Below are 15642 nucleotides of genomic sequence, written 5' to 3'. Positions count from 1 at the left end.
GAGGTTATGATGAATAGATTTTTCTGTTTTGCACTCAACATTCTACAACTCACTTTTAAATGTTGGCTTTTGATTTTATTTGCAACCTTAGTTTTTATTTCAATTGTTATTTTTCAGGTGGCTATGATGAGAATAGCAAGAAAACATTACTGAATCAGAATGCCTTCATAAAATAATAGCTTAAATTCATTTTTCTGACAGGTGGGGAGAGTTACATAATGGTTCTACTATATATAGTGTAGTAAATATCCATAATACAGTATATTTCTCAGTTAATTATATTGGAAAACATACAGAATCCAGTTTATAAATGCATAAAATACTATATAAAAATTGCATTCAAATCCAAAATGTATACATAACAAAGTAGAACAGAAATAAAGTAAGCCAAAGTATAATTTTAAGTAAGTGACATTATGTGTAATGTCTTACTTTGCAATTAAATGCTTTTATTTTCTCTCTGTATCAATAAATTACAAATTTACAAATCTTTTTATTGATAGTAGGTAAGGAGAAACATTACTTAAAATGTTAGATTGGGAGAAATCCCCAGGTGCCTACAAAGTTCACTGAGTGTAAAGGAATTTTCAACTGACTCTGGAGATAGGAAATTAAGGAAAGAAAGCAGAAAAAAATTACATAGTCCTGAGAAAGAAGGTTCATGAGAAATAAACTCAGAAATAGCCATACCTTGATTTTATTTAGTTTAAGATGTAACAGAAAGAAACTTGGAGAATATTTCAAATTCTATTATTCTAACTTAAAGAGCATTCCTGAGATCTCTGCCCTGTCTATCTTTTGATCTGGCCTACCTCAAAGGGTTGATTCTAAGTAACTGCTACTTTTTGGACGAGTCTATTTTGTAGCACTCTGTAGATTTTTAACCCAGCCTTAAATATATATACACATTATCAAACTTTCTATTACAGATAGTAACTTGTTCTTAACTCAAACTTGGATACTGTTTACCACCTACTAATAATTTTAGAGAAGAGACACAGAAAAAGGGTTAAAAAAAAAAACAACCCTTGAGTGTGTGTCAGTGGTAGGATTCAAAAATTTTTACTACCGGTTCTGGTGGGCGTGGCATGGCTTGGTGGGCGTGACATAGTGGGCATGGCAGGGGAAGGATACTGTAAAATCTTCATTCCCACCCCACTCCAGGGGAAGGATACTGTAAAATCTCCATTCCCTCCCCACTTCTGGGGAAAGGTTTCTGCAAAATTCCATTCCCTCCCCACTCCACTAATCTGCTTTCCAGCACTGTTCTCCTGTGCAGGGAGAAGGCCCAGCCCATCAGCTGGGACTCAGGAGGCAGAGAATAGATGAGGGCGGGGCCAATCAGAGGTGGTTTTTGCCGATTGTCCAAACTACTCAAAATTTCTGCTACCGGTTCTCCAGAACTGGTCAGAACCTGCTGAATACCACCTATGGTGTGTGTTTGTGTGTGTGTTTTGTTTGTGTACATGTGTGTGTGTGAGAGAGAGAGGGGGGGGGGAGGGAAGGACATTGGTTAAACATCCATTTTCTATTGAAAGATGAGATAATAATGTCAGGTCAGAGTTAAGGAACCAGTTTTCAGCAAACTTGTATTCTGAACTACTAATGTTAAATTTCAGCAGCATTGCAGGAAAGAACCCCAAATTTGTATAGAACTCTCCTATGGCTCAAGTCTACGAACTTCTATGCTAAGAGAATGAAGTTGAATCGCTTTTTCATATGCCAGGCTTGTCAATACATGTCAATACATGAAGTATTGGCAACTTGAAATAAATCCCCTGTTTCTGGAAGAGGACATTTGTAGTTAAACATAAATTAAAAGGAAGAATAGATTATGTTTTTAATCAAACAATTGCCATTCACATTTTTTTAATCAGATGACAGTCTTAACTGGATGAACTTGAATAATTTAATAATGGTTAACTTAAGAAACATTGTTTCCAGAAGTCAAAAGCATCACTATCTTTGGATCAAGGCTAAGAAGTCCTATAGTCAAGTTCAAGAGTGAAATTACATGCTGGGTCTAAATTACTTTATTTTAATCAAGGGCTACTGAAGTGTGACCACTTCTGATTGTTAATATCAAATGTTCTATTATATTATAATTTCCTATGTTAACATATGCATCTTCTTTTTTTAAAAAAAAAATCTATTAAATATTGAATTACTGTATTGATAACATTATGCAGCTAATTTGGTCCCCTGGACATATATTTTAAAGAAATTTGTCATTACCTGGTCACTCACATTATTGTGCTGTTTCTGGTTGTACAATACTTTTACAGGTAATATGAGTTTCAGAGAATATTACTTTAGAATCAAGCTTACTCCGTATTTTCAAGTTTTAATTCTTTAATGGACTTCAAAATCTGAAGAACGCTGTAAGATTAGGGAAAATGATTGCTGCTCTGTGCCCTTTTTGTATGTCTACAAATATGTAAGTGGGACATTGAATAATAACATAATGTTATTCCCTATGCTATTCATACCCTTCTTTCACAAAGCTTAGGTAGGACAGTAAAAAAACAGCTATTAAAAGCCTGGGTCTGAATTCTGAAAATAACTAGTCCCATGTTTTGAAAGAGCTGCCATCATCCCTCATTTTTTATTAATAGAAAGTTATACATTTAGGTTAATTCTCCATTTGGAGAATTAATTTTCAATGAAACTTCCAGGGATATATTCTCTGATCCTTTACTTATAGAGTAAGGTTATTCATTTTTAAAAAAATTATTGTTAACTCCATGATCTACAACAGGATATATCTTTTCTTAAAAACAGCTTCTTCTTTGTAGCAACTACTGGAATGACAATTGCAGTAGCACTTAGATTTATATACTGCTTTACAATGCTTTACAGCCTTCTCTGAGCAGTTTACAAAGTCAGCATATTGCCTCCAACAATCTGGGCCCTCATTTTACCATTCTCAGAAGGATGGAAGGCTGAGTCAACCTTGAGCTTGGTGAGATTTGAACTGCCAAATTGCAGTCAGCCAGCAGTCAGCAGAAGTAGCCTCCAGTACTGCATTCGAACCACTGCGACACCACTATGGCTCTTACAATGTAGTCCCACTTAAGCTTTACTACCATTATCACCATTTCATTTGCATTTAGTGTGAGTAAGCAATTCCATTGTATTAATTTAAGCACAATTATCCATTTACCTTTTAACATGCCATATTATTGATATCCAAAAAAGTAACATCTGAGCATAGACATTTTACATAATTAAGGCAATTTGGGCATTTGTCTCTCATGCTCCTTCCAGCTGTTTCTAAAACCAACTTCAAAATTTCCAGTCCAGATTGCAGTGGATTGGCAATGATAATATTGTAGATTAGTACTTGGCAATGGGAATAGATTAGTACTCAGTCTGGGTTATGGTCACTGTAAGACCTCTCTGGTTATCCATTCAAACAAGGTAAGGCTCTTTATTGGGTCCTTTGTAGACTAGTGTAGCACTGCCTGCTTTTGCTTTTTAAAATTCTTCACTACTCATTAACTTCTGTGATTTTATTTTCTTTATATTTGTTGACATTTTCACACATAGATACCTTCACCCCTATTCTCTTTCTGACATCTCACCAGGACAAAGATCACTGACATTATTTCTGGGATATATTGGAGTCACTCCACCAGTTTAAGAGTCAAAGTCAAGAGTGCTTCTAATACGACTAGGACCACTTTAGGTTTTACTTTCTATATCCATTCTGATTCCTCCTTCAGACATGGTATTTCTCTAGCTTCTCATATTCCTTCCTGATGTTGCTGTGACTTGGCACCTCTATATCTACCACTACTGCTGTTTTCTAGTCTTGTCTATTACCACAACATCTGGTTGAATGACCAGTACCTGGCTCTTGAAAGTCCCACAGGACATTAGCCCTTTTATTTTTCACAATCTTCTTTGGAATCTTACATCTGGACTTGATAGGGTCTAACCCATATACCATGCAGATGTTCCTACTGATCAATGTATGCTGTTCCTATCTGCATCTTACACCCTGCTACTGTATCTTAGACTGTCTTTGAGGCTTTAGCATAGTGTGAACCTTGGGTCTACAGATCTGGTGCTTAGTACCTATTCTTGTGCATCTATTATCAGTGCCTCAATACTGTCTTTAGGTCTTTCCATCATTTAGTAGAATTTCCTAATATCAGTCAACTCAGCTATCTGCATGATCTTATCTTGCCATGGCACTTCCTATTTGATGCCTCAAACATTCTCTCAGCAGTTCATCTTTGAATGTCATTTACTGATGTATTCCTGTATGCTCTGCATTTTATCCAGGGCAGTAGCTTTGATAGTCACCAGACCACACTTACTCTCCTTCCAGCTGACCTAAAGTCTCTGGGTTTTGGATTTGGGACCTTGATCCATTGTGAGGAGCTTCTGTATCTTCACATTGGTATTTCTGTGTCCTTTTGCACATGTGACAAGTATGCCATAAAAGGCTTGGATTTACAGAATTGGATTGCATTTAACTACATTTTATTAATTAAATCAAATTAATACATGATTAGTTTTCCCATTTGTGATTCATTTTTCTTCCTACAAAAATGAAAAATACTGCTATCATTTTCAAAACTCTTCTCTTAAAATTCTGTTTTAACTAAATATGTTATATCAGTTGCTTTTCATCTCCTTTGCTTTGCATGATCTTAAACACTTTATTAAACATGCATCTGTTTTAATCTTTTCTACTTCAGCTATTGCAATCAACCTCATCAACGTGTTCACTTTCTTTATTCATAAAATAGTAGAAAACTCTTGTTTTGATTTAAGCTGATGAACAGAAGCTACTGCTTTTTGTCTCTCAGCAAGAGCCCATTACCAATAACAATAATCATCCCAGGGGAAAAAAATGTGTACTCTGAAAAGAAGATTAAAAGAACTTTATGGAAAATGTGTCAAGAAGCTGCTGTTGCTATTTAATTATGCCTTTATTTCAAGCATTTATAATCCACCTAGCCCTTTTCCTGAGAGGCTCCCAATGTGGTTTTATAAGAATAAAAACCAAGCAGTGTCTACAAAATAAGTAATACACAAATATAGATTTATGGCATACTCTAAAACAAATTGTAAGATGATGTTTTTTTTTTTTAATAATACCAGAGTCCTGTGTAGAAGATGCTAAGACTGGGTCAAATGCATCATCAATCACAAGTTCTTCATACCCACAAGAGACCTAACTTCCAGCCCCCCTTGAATTCTTTCTACTTTTAATTTCCTTCTACTTGCTAATTTCCCTTCACTTTAAGTTCAGATTCTTGTAGACAGCTCAAGCTTAAATCTTTATGCTCATTTGGACTCTGGGTAGTCCTCGACTTACAACAATTCATTTAGTGACCATTAAAGTTAAACAGCATTGAAAAAAGTGACTTATGACCATTTCTCAGTTATAACCTTTGTACGATCTCCATGAACATGTGATCAAAATTCAGATGCTTGGCAACTGGTTCATCCTTTTGATTGTTATAGCATCCCAAGGTCATGTGATCCCCTTTTGTGAAGCAAAGTCAATGGGGAAGCCAGATTCACCTAACAATCGCCTTCCAGATGGCTTCTGACAAGCAAATGGCGGAAGCCAGATTAATAACCGCATAATTCACTTATCAACTGCAGTGATTCATTTAACAACTGTGGCAAGAAAAGTCATAAAATGGGGCAAAACACGCAACAAATGTTTCACTTAACAACAGAAATTTTGGGGCCAATTGTGGTCGTAAGTTGAGGATTACCTGCACTTACAAAAATCCATATAATCTTTAGACAGCAGCAAAGAGTTAAAATATCTGTATCTCACTGCTGCCTTCTAATGGTTGCCTGGATGTTTGTAACCCAGGTCTGGCAATCCTAGCTAAATAAATTTACCTATAAACAGAAGTCACAAATAAAGAAGCCCAATCAATTGTCTTACAAATAACAAAGCATAGTTTGTATAAGTCTCAGGAAGCCAACAACACTGATGAAAACCAGAGTCAGGAAAGTAATCAGGTATGCAACAACAAAAAAGTCACCCGAGGACACTTACTGATATTAAAGTTTTGGGCAAGATGCCAGGGACTCTGATAGTAAAACAGAAAAAAAAAATTTTTTCAGGTATAATTAATACTGAAAACAAGTCATATTCTCCTACCATAGTACAATCAGCTTTAAACTGTAATCAGACACCATTTCATTCAATTCCTTAAATGTATTCTTCCTTCCTGACACATACAGTCTTTGATACTTCAGTGCCTTTTTTAAAATCTCATTTTATATCTGAAGCTAAGAGACTGCTGATCTCAACAATGCGACTAAAATAGTTCTGTCTTTCTCGGCCAATATGCAACGTTTCAAGCTTTCCAAAGTGGCCTAAAAATAACTGAGGCCGAAAATTTCAGGTCTATGCAAATACATTAGGGCAGAGACCATGGTGAGAGCCCTCCTGGGTTTCAGCTATAATGACCTAATCAAAAGAAATATCATGGGCAATTTGCAGTGGTTTCCTAATATTGGAAGCATGTAGCTGAGTAAATGCAACCAAATCTCAGATATCAAATAAGTTGTCTGTGCATTACTGAAGTTTCCAAACTAGAAATGGGAGAGGGGAAGAGCCAGACATTTCGAGTACACAATATAAATAGAATTAATTTTAAAAAAACAGTATTAATTAAAAAAAACAAGGTAAAGGTAAAGGTTTCCTCTTTCCAGTTGTGTCCAGCTCTAGGGGTGGTGCTCATGTCTGCTTCTTAGCTAAGAGAGCTAGTGTTGTCTGAAGACACTTCTATGTTTATCCATAAATGTTTATCCATAAATATTTATTTACTGTCATTTGCATGTTTTCTAACTGCTAGATGGGCAGGAGTGGGGCAAGTACCAGGAGCTCATCCTGTCAACCCAGATTTCCAGTTGACAACCTCAGTATCTTTTAGGGCTGAGCTATTGCACCCCCATTTAATTGTATCTTACTATGCTCACTCTATCTTACTATAGAATAATAAACATAGAAAAGTATATAGAGTACTTCAGATTTAAAACAAAAAAAGTACTTTGGCTTGACAAAGAGTACAATTATGAAGCTTCCTTTTATAGCAACACATAATCTCAGGGAAAGACAAGTTTAAGTAGATATAAATCATGGGTGTCACCCTCATGGCATTACATTTCCGTCATGTGATGCCAGTGAAAACGCAACTTGGGAGGGCCATTTTCAGCTACAATGACCTCCTGCAGCCCTCTGACAGTGAAAATGGAGCTCAGGGAGGCCACGTGCGACCTGCCCTGGCTCCGTTTCACTGGCAGAGGGCTGCAGAAGGCTGTCATGGCTGAAAATAGAGCCTCAATAAGTGACATTGAGCTGGCCATGCCCACCACCACCCATCCCACCGAGGTCAAACACAACCCTGATGCAGCCCTCAATTAAATCAAGTTTGACAACTCTGGTGTAGGTCAAAGACATGTGATTGTTCACCAAGACACACTCAGGAACCTACAAACTCAAAATAAGTTATTGAAAATATTGTAAAAATTTAAAACAAAATGTTAAATTATTGTTTCTTATTTGTGTTATATATATTTTTCCTGAAAAATATTTTAGTTATTTTTATGCTTTATAATTTTTTTAATTGGTTTTACACAGCACATGAAGCTAACACAAATTAAGAGCAGGAGCAATAAGGAAAGAAGAAAAAGAGAAAAGTAAAAGTGGAGAAAGAAAGAAGTTAGTTTCCAATTTCCTTTACAGCAATTACAAAATTATCTCATTCTATGGTTACAAAAAAGCTAACATTTTTCTATTGTCCATGATTTTCTTTTTTTTAAGTAAAAGTTTTATTGATTTTAACAACAAACACAAAACACATAAAACATAAAACATAACATAAAAACATCATCATCCTTCATAAATTTACAGACAGTGTATCGGTTGGTTTACCACTCCTTTCCATTTCATAGTCATCATAATAATTATATTACATAATAACTCATATTATCAATCAACAATTATATATCCTAATATCATTATTAAAGAATCATTTGACTATAATTTTACTAATTCATACTTAAGCGAGATAACTATAGTTTAGTTAATTTATTTTCTAGCAAATCATAAAATCATACCAAGTCTATCTTAATAAAATATTATAAAAATATTATCAAAACCAAAAAAAAGAAAAAAAGAAAAAAATGTATATTCATTATTTCCTAGGTTTCTAAATATTTTATTATTATATTGTATTATCTAACCATTGATAAAAAAGATCCCAAACTTCATAAAATTGTTTATCTTCTTGTTCTCTAATTTCAAATGTCAATCTACTCATTTCAGCACATTCCAATATTTTCTTAATAACTTCTTCTTCTAATGGTATTTTCTCATTCTTCCAGTTTTTAGCAAATACAATCCTAGCCACTGTTAATACGTTTACAATCAAATACTTTAAGTTTTTATTATATGTATCAGGTAAGATTCCCAATAAAAAAATCTCTGGTTTCAAATCTATATGTTTCTTTGTCATTTTTTCCAACCATATGCGAATTCTAGTCCAATATTTTCTAGCGTCCTCACAAGTCCACCACATATGGTAATATGAGCCAGGTATCTGATGACATTTCCAGCACTTTTCAGATTTATTCTTGAACATTCTTGCTATTCTTGTCGGGGGAAAATGCCACCTGTAAAACATCTTATACAAATTTTCTTTATATGCCGTTGACATTGTCATTTTATAATTTTGAGACCACAATTTTTGCCATTTCTCTAAATCAATCCCATATCCAAAATTCTTCCCCCAAGCAATCATTGTTTCTTTAACTTGTTCTTCCTCTAGTTTAAATTCCAACAAATAATTATATAATTTTTGGATCACTTTTTCATCAGTACCTGTCAAAATCCTATCTAAATCAGTCAATTTATCATAGAATCCTTCCATTTTAGAATCTTTAAGATACCTTGAATGTATTTGCGCATATGAAAACCAATTCATCTTTATGCCTTGTTCTTCTAAATTTTGCATCGTTTTAAGTTCACCCTTTTCATCTAGTAATTCCCCATATCTAACTGTTTGTTCCTTCTTATAGGTTATAGGATAAGAAAAAGCTTCAATAGTTGATAACCAAACTGGGATTTTCAAATAACATTGTTTCTTAATTTTCTCCCAATTCAACCATAACGATTCCCATATATAATGCCTTCTAAAGTAACCCTGTGATTTAGTTCCCTTATACCATAAAAAAGCATGCCAACCCAATAATATATCATGTCCTTCTAATGCCAACAATCTGGTCTTTCTTAACGTTATCCATTCTTTAGCCCACATTAAGTTTGCAGTTTGATAATACAACTCCCAATTAGGAAGGCCAAATCCTCCTCTAATTCTAGCATCCTGTAAAAGTTTTAATTTTATTCTCGCTTTCTTACCTTGCCATATATACTTCAACACAATTTTATTCAGTTCTTCAAAGTAATCCTTACCTAACCTAATTGGTATTGTTTGGAACAAATACAAAATTCTGGGTAAAATATTCATCTTAATTGTTGAAATTCTACCTATCAATGACAATTGTAGGTTTTCCCATTTTTTCAGATCAGATGCTATCTGCTGTTTAAGTTTAATATAGTTATTCTCTTTCAGTGTAGTACATCTTGACGTCAAATATATCCCCAAATATTTAACTTTGTTCGTAACTTGAATTTTCAATAGGTCTGCCAGCTCTTCTCTTTGTCTTAACAACATGTTCTTTGTCAAAATCTTTGTTTTGTCTTTATTTATTTTCAAGCCAGCCATCTCACCATACATCTCTATCTTTTCCAATAGTTTTAAAGCTGTCTCTAGAGGATCTTCCAAAATAAAAACCAAGTCATCTGCAAAGGCTTGCAATTTAAATTCCTCCTTTTTAACTTTCATTCCTTTTATGTTTATATCCTCTCTAATATTTCTATTTAACACTTCCAAAGTCAATATAAATAACAAAGGAGATAATGGGCATCCTTGTCTTGTACCTTTTTTAATATTAATAGAATCTGTAAATTCTCCATCTATCATTACTTTTGCCGTTTGCTTATAATATATGGCTTCTATTGCTTGGATAAATTTTCTAGCAAAGCCCATCTGTTCCAATAATAATAACATAAATCTCCAATTCACATTATCAAATGCCTTTTGGGCATCTAAGAATATCAAAGCCATTTGTTTTTCAGGGTGCGCCTCGTAATATTCCAATGTGTCCAGGATTACCCTCATATTGTCTTTAATTTGTCTCTTTGGTAAAAATCCATTCTGATCAGGGTGGATAAAGTTATTTAAGTATTTTTTAAGCCTCTCTGCCAAGATTGAAGCAAAGATTTTATAATCTGCATTCAATAAGGAAATAGGCCTATAGTTCTTAATTTGTAATGGGTCAACCCCTTCTTTTGGGATAAGTGTAATATAAGCTTCTGACCATGTTTTAGGTATTTTCTTGTTTATCATAACTTCATTCATGACTTCTAACAGTGAAGTGCTCAACGATTCTTGTAATGTTTTATAAAATTCTGCCGGGAGACCATCTGGTCCTGGTGCTTTTCCATTATTCTGTCTGTTAAGTGCTTCGGTTAGTTCCATCATTGTTATAACACTTTCTAACATTTTCCCAGTTTCATCAGATATCTTAGGTAGGTTAGCATTTTTAAATACTGTTTAATTTTTTCCTCATCAAGATCCTCCTGTTTATATAATTGTCCATAGAAGTCTCGAATGATTGCCTTTTTCTCTTTATTACCATAACAAATTTGACCTTGATCGTCTATTAACTGTAATATTTTCCTTGATTCTTTCTCTTTTCTCAATTTATATGCTAACCATCTACCTGGCCTATTTGCATCTTCAAAATAGTTCTGTTTAGCACTTCTAATTTTTTGTGCCAGTTCTTCTTTCTCTATTTGATCCATTTTATGTTTAATTATATCCATTTTGAGTTTAACATCTTTTTTCTGTGGCGTTTTGTGTAATTCTTTTTCCAGTTTTTTATGGTCATCTTCTAGAGCTTTAATCATTTGTCTCTTCCTAATGTTCTTTTTCTTTGTATAGTCTATTATTAATCCTCTTGCATATGCCTTCATTGTATCCCAAACATTCTGTATTGAAGTATCTTCTTTTTATTTTCATTAAAGAAGAAGGCCAATTCTTTTTCCATCCATTGTGTAAAGTTTTTTTCCTTTAAAATAGTATTGTTTAATGTCCATCTAGATCTTCTTTTTTGTCCTTTCCATTTAATTGTCATTAGATTGTGGTCTGCCCATGTACTTGTTTCAATATTTATTTCTTGAATATTGGATAATAATTCTGTTGATGTCCAAATCATATCTATTCTGGACCATGATAAATGTCTATTGGAATAAAAAGTATATTGTTGGATTTTAGCATTTCTTTCTCTCCATATATCTTTTAAGTTTAATTCATCTGTCATTTTAAAAAAGGATTTAGGGAGAGTCTTCCTATTTTGTTGTGTTGCTTTTGCTGTATAGTCCAGTTTATTGTCTACAATTCCATTGAAATTTCCCATCATAAGTATATTAACATAGTCCAGTCCAATTATTTTCATGTGTAATTTTTTATAGAATTCTTCTTGTTTATCATTCGGGGCATAAATTGCAACCAAGAGCGTTTTTGTATTATTATCCACTATTTCAACCATTAATACTCTTCCGTCTTCATCAGTATAAATCAGTTTTGCTGGAATGGTTTCTCTAACATACAAAACCACTCCTCTTTTCTTACAGTGAGTCAGAGAAGTGAATATTTTCCCTAATTTTGATCGTGCCAATAATTGTTCGTGTTGTTTTTTAATGTGTACTTCTTGTAGACAAATTATATCAAATTTTAGCTTCTCTAATTTGTGAAAAGTTTTTCTTCTTTTGGTAGCTGAATTCAGTCCATTTATATTCATGGAAATCAGTTTTTTTTCCTCCATGGTTATGCTTTATATTTAGGTCTAACAGCTCTCGTGGATCTTACTTCTCGTTGTTCTTTGGTCTCCACTTGTCCACCTATTGCGCCTTCTTCTTTTCCCGTTCCCATTTGGTCCTCTTCAAATTCAGTTAAAATGTTCTCTTTTTCTATCTCCATTTCTCTTCTTTCGAAAAATTCCTTGTAGAATGTTTCTGCTTTCTCAATTGAATCAATTCTGTGTCTCTGTTCTTGCCATGTAAACATTAATCCTTCTGGAATCAGCCATCTATAATTCACCTCTTTTTTCAATAGTATTTTGGTCAAAAATCGATATTCTCTTCTAATCTCTCTCACTTTTCTGGGTACTTGTTTTAAAACCACAATCTCTTTGTCTTTGTATTTCAACACCTTCTCTCTTGCCACTTGTAATATTTGAGTTTTAATAGTTTTTTTGGTGAATCTGACATGGACCTCTCTTGGTAATTGGTTCCTCATCGCATATCTTGTGAAGACTCGATATATCTCATCTACTCCATCCATCATCTTTTCCTCTGTTATTTCCAAGGCTCCAGCCAAGATTTCAATCATTACTGCAGCCAAATTTTGTCCTTTTTCTTCCTCAATATTTTGGAATCTAAGGTAAAATTCTGACCTGTCCATCTCCCACTTCAACATCCCACTTTTTTCTTGTTCAACCGTTGTTAATCTGCTATCAATATTTCCAATTGTGTCATCTCTTTGCTTATCTTTGTCTTCTATTTTTTGGATTCTCTCATCATGTTTCACCATCATCTGTTGAATATTTTCAAATTTTTCATCAATCTTCCCAATTCTTTGGTCAATACTCTGCATTCTTTGTTCCATACTCATTTTTAGTTCTTGTATTCCTTGCATAACCGTCGTTAAATCCACTTTATCTTGCTTCGCCTTTATTGAAAGTCGTCCTCCAGTTGATGGGGAGACAGGAGCAGAAGTTGAAATGCCCAAAGGTAAAATTTTCTTACTCATTCCGTGGCTCAGAGTCTTCCGGCTCCTTTAATCCAATTAATAAGGTAGCCAATTGTAATCCAATTAGGAAAAAAGAAAACACCAAAAAGAAAAAAAAACAGTAAAAAGTAAAAAGCCCAAAATTAGGAAAGAGAAATTCTTCAGGTTCTTCAAGACCTTAATCCAGCTGTGAAATACTCAATTATAATTCAAAAATAAAAATTAAAAATAAAGAGAAAAAAAGACAAAATAAAACCCAACAATATTAAAAAGTAATAAGCAAAAAAAAGGGAGTTCTTCAGGTTCTTCTCACCTTAATCCAATTAAAAGACCTCAAAAAATGGAAAATAGCCATAAAAATAAGTCAAAAGTAAAAATAAAGAGGCAAATATCCCAATAAAAAAAATGAAAAACAAATATTCTGAGGCTTCTCCTTTAAAAAATAAATAAGGTAAAATAAAAAATAAGTATACCAATATTACAAAATATTGTGGCGTTAGAGGGGAGGGATAAACCAGTTAATAAAAAATAAAAAATGAAAGCACACACTGCCTTTTATTTATCCAAGTCTCTTATTTGGCTTCTCCACAATTTTCAAGGCCAAGCTTCAAATATTCAATTGATAATAGAAGTCCCAAAGAGTACCTGTATAAACATCCTCCAGCGCTCTTCCCTCTATCTTATCACTTCCAGTAGCCTTGAAAAGAATTTTTTTTCCCAGCTCTCAACTTCAAATAAAATATTTTCAAGCCTCTAGTTGGCAGTGTTGCAAAGTTTCTTAAAACCTCTCCCCCTTCTTTCCCCCTAAAAAAGCCTAAAAAAAAGAAAAAGTATATATATATGTTTATGTATATTTTTTTATAAAAAATACTAAAGGGAGCCTCTATTTTATATAATATAAACAGTCAATAAGGGGGAAAGAAAGCAAGTAAATATAAAAGAAAAAACCAGTCTGATTAACTAGATCGCAATAGAAGTTCAGTGAAGAGAAAAAAAAAAGTAAAAATAAAAAGCCAAGCCTAATTTTGACATTCTTAAAGAAAAAATCGCCGCTAAGTCAAATTTTGTCAAGAATTTTACAGATTTCTTCTCATTTTAGGGTGTCCTTAAGTCCCAAGTAAAAAAAAAGAATCCTCACCAGCCAATACACTTTCTCTTTCTGTCTCTTCCTTCCGGAGCTGTCCCAACTTCAGCAGCTTAATGGCTGCCTCTCCGACGATGGTAAAAGGGCTTCTTCTGGATCAACCAGGGACTTGCGATGTCCCTGGGATCTACAGAACGCGTCCCTTACTGTCACCGTCTCTACGGGACGGTTTAGGTCCGTTAGGACCGACCAGGAGCGGGGATATCAGCTGCGATCTCAAAGCCCCGAGATTGCAGCTGTATCGCAGCGACGAAGCTCCGCCTTCCGATTCTCAATTGTCCATGATTTTCTCGTAATCAAAACCACAAAACATAAGTGCATTTTTACTGTTCCATGTAAAAATTCTTTAAGGAGTTTCTGTAAGGAGTATTGTCTTTTCTTTAATCAAATTAAGGCATTTAACCATTTTCCCAAGTTGCACCGTCATCACCAACCATTATGTTGTTGGAGGTTTTGAGCATGTAATAATCTTACTGCAGTTGTCTTATGTAAAAGTTCTATGACTATTTTTCTAGTTGTTTGTTCATTAGTCCAAAAATAAAATTCTCTGGTTTTAGTTGTATTTTAATTTTTACAATCTTCTAAATTAATGCATATAATTTGTATCCAAATTATAATGACTTGTTTACAAGACTTGTTTACCAACCATGATAAAATGTTATGTTTATATTATTCATAATTCCAGCAAAGATTCAAAGTATATTTACACCTTCTAGATAAAGTGTAATTTGATAATTTTATTGACAAATACAATGATATTTTATAAAAATTCTCTTTAAGTTAGAGCATAATATACATTTTAATACTTTCAATCACACATATTCCCATTGGTCTATTTGTATATTATAGCTAAAAAAATTAGCTCATTTTATCATATGTTTCCTTCTGATATTTCAGCAAAATTTTACTGAACTTTAAAGATAAGGTGAGATAAGATGATATGAGGCATGATATTATAAGATAAAACAGTATAGGATAGGATAAGATAGGATGATAAGGTAAGGTACACAGGAGTGGGATTCAAATTTTTTAACAACCGGTTCTGTGGGTGTGGCTTAGGTGGTAAGTGTGGCTTGGTGGTCATGTGACTGGGTGGACATGGCTTGGTGGTCATGTTATTGACTGGGTGTGGCCAACTCAACATCACTCACATCGAGGCACGCATCTCCTTGCCTGGACTCTCATGACTGTGGTGGGGATGCTGCAACAGTGGTAAGTGTGAAAAATGGTCATAAGTCACTTTTTTTAGTGCCATTGTAACTTTGAATGATCACTCCACACAAGCAATATACCAGCAAAGGAGAGGAAAAACCCTCCAGAGAAGTTCCAGAGACAGGAAGTCTAGTCCTGCCAAGAATGTAATAAGAGTTAACGGAGAGGCAATTTCTGTAAGCTGCACCAGAATGTTTCCTTCCTGCCTTCCTTACAGGATTAGGCCAGTAATTTCTTCTAACAACCGGTTCTCCGAACTGCTTAGAATGTTAACAACCGGTTCTAGCGAATAGGTGCGAACTGGTAGAATCCCACCCCTGAAGGTAGGGTAGGTTGAGGTAAGGTGAGCTAAAGTAGGGTAAGGTAAGATAAGAAAAGATGATAAGA

This window comes from Notechis scutatus, chromosome 5 (assembly GCF_049901735.1).
Source record: "Notechis scutatus isolate UNSWTSFEM ecotype Mainland chromosome 5, rNotScu1.2, whole genome shotgun sequence".
NCBI lineage: Eukaryota > Metazoa > Chordata > Lepidosauria > Squamata > Elapidae > Notechis > Notechis scutatus.
Note: the sequence above shows the minus strand (reverse complement) of the source record.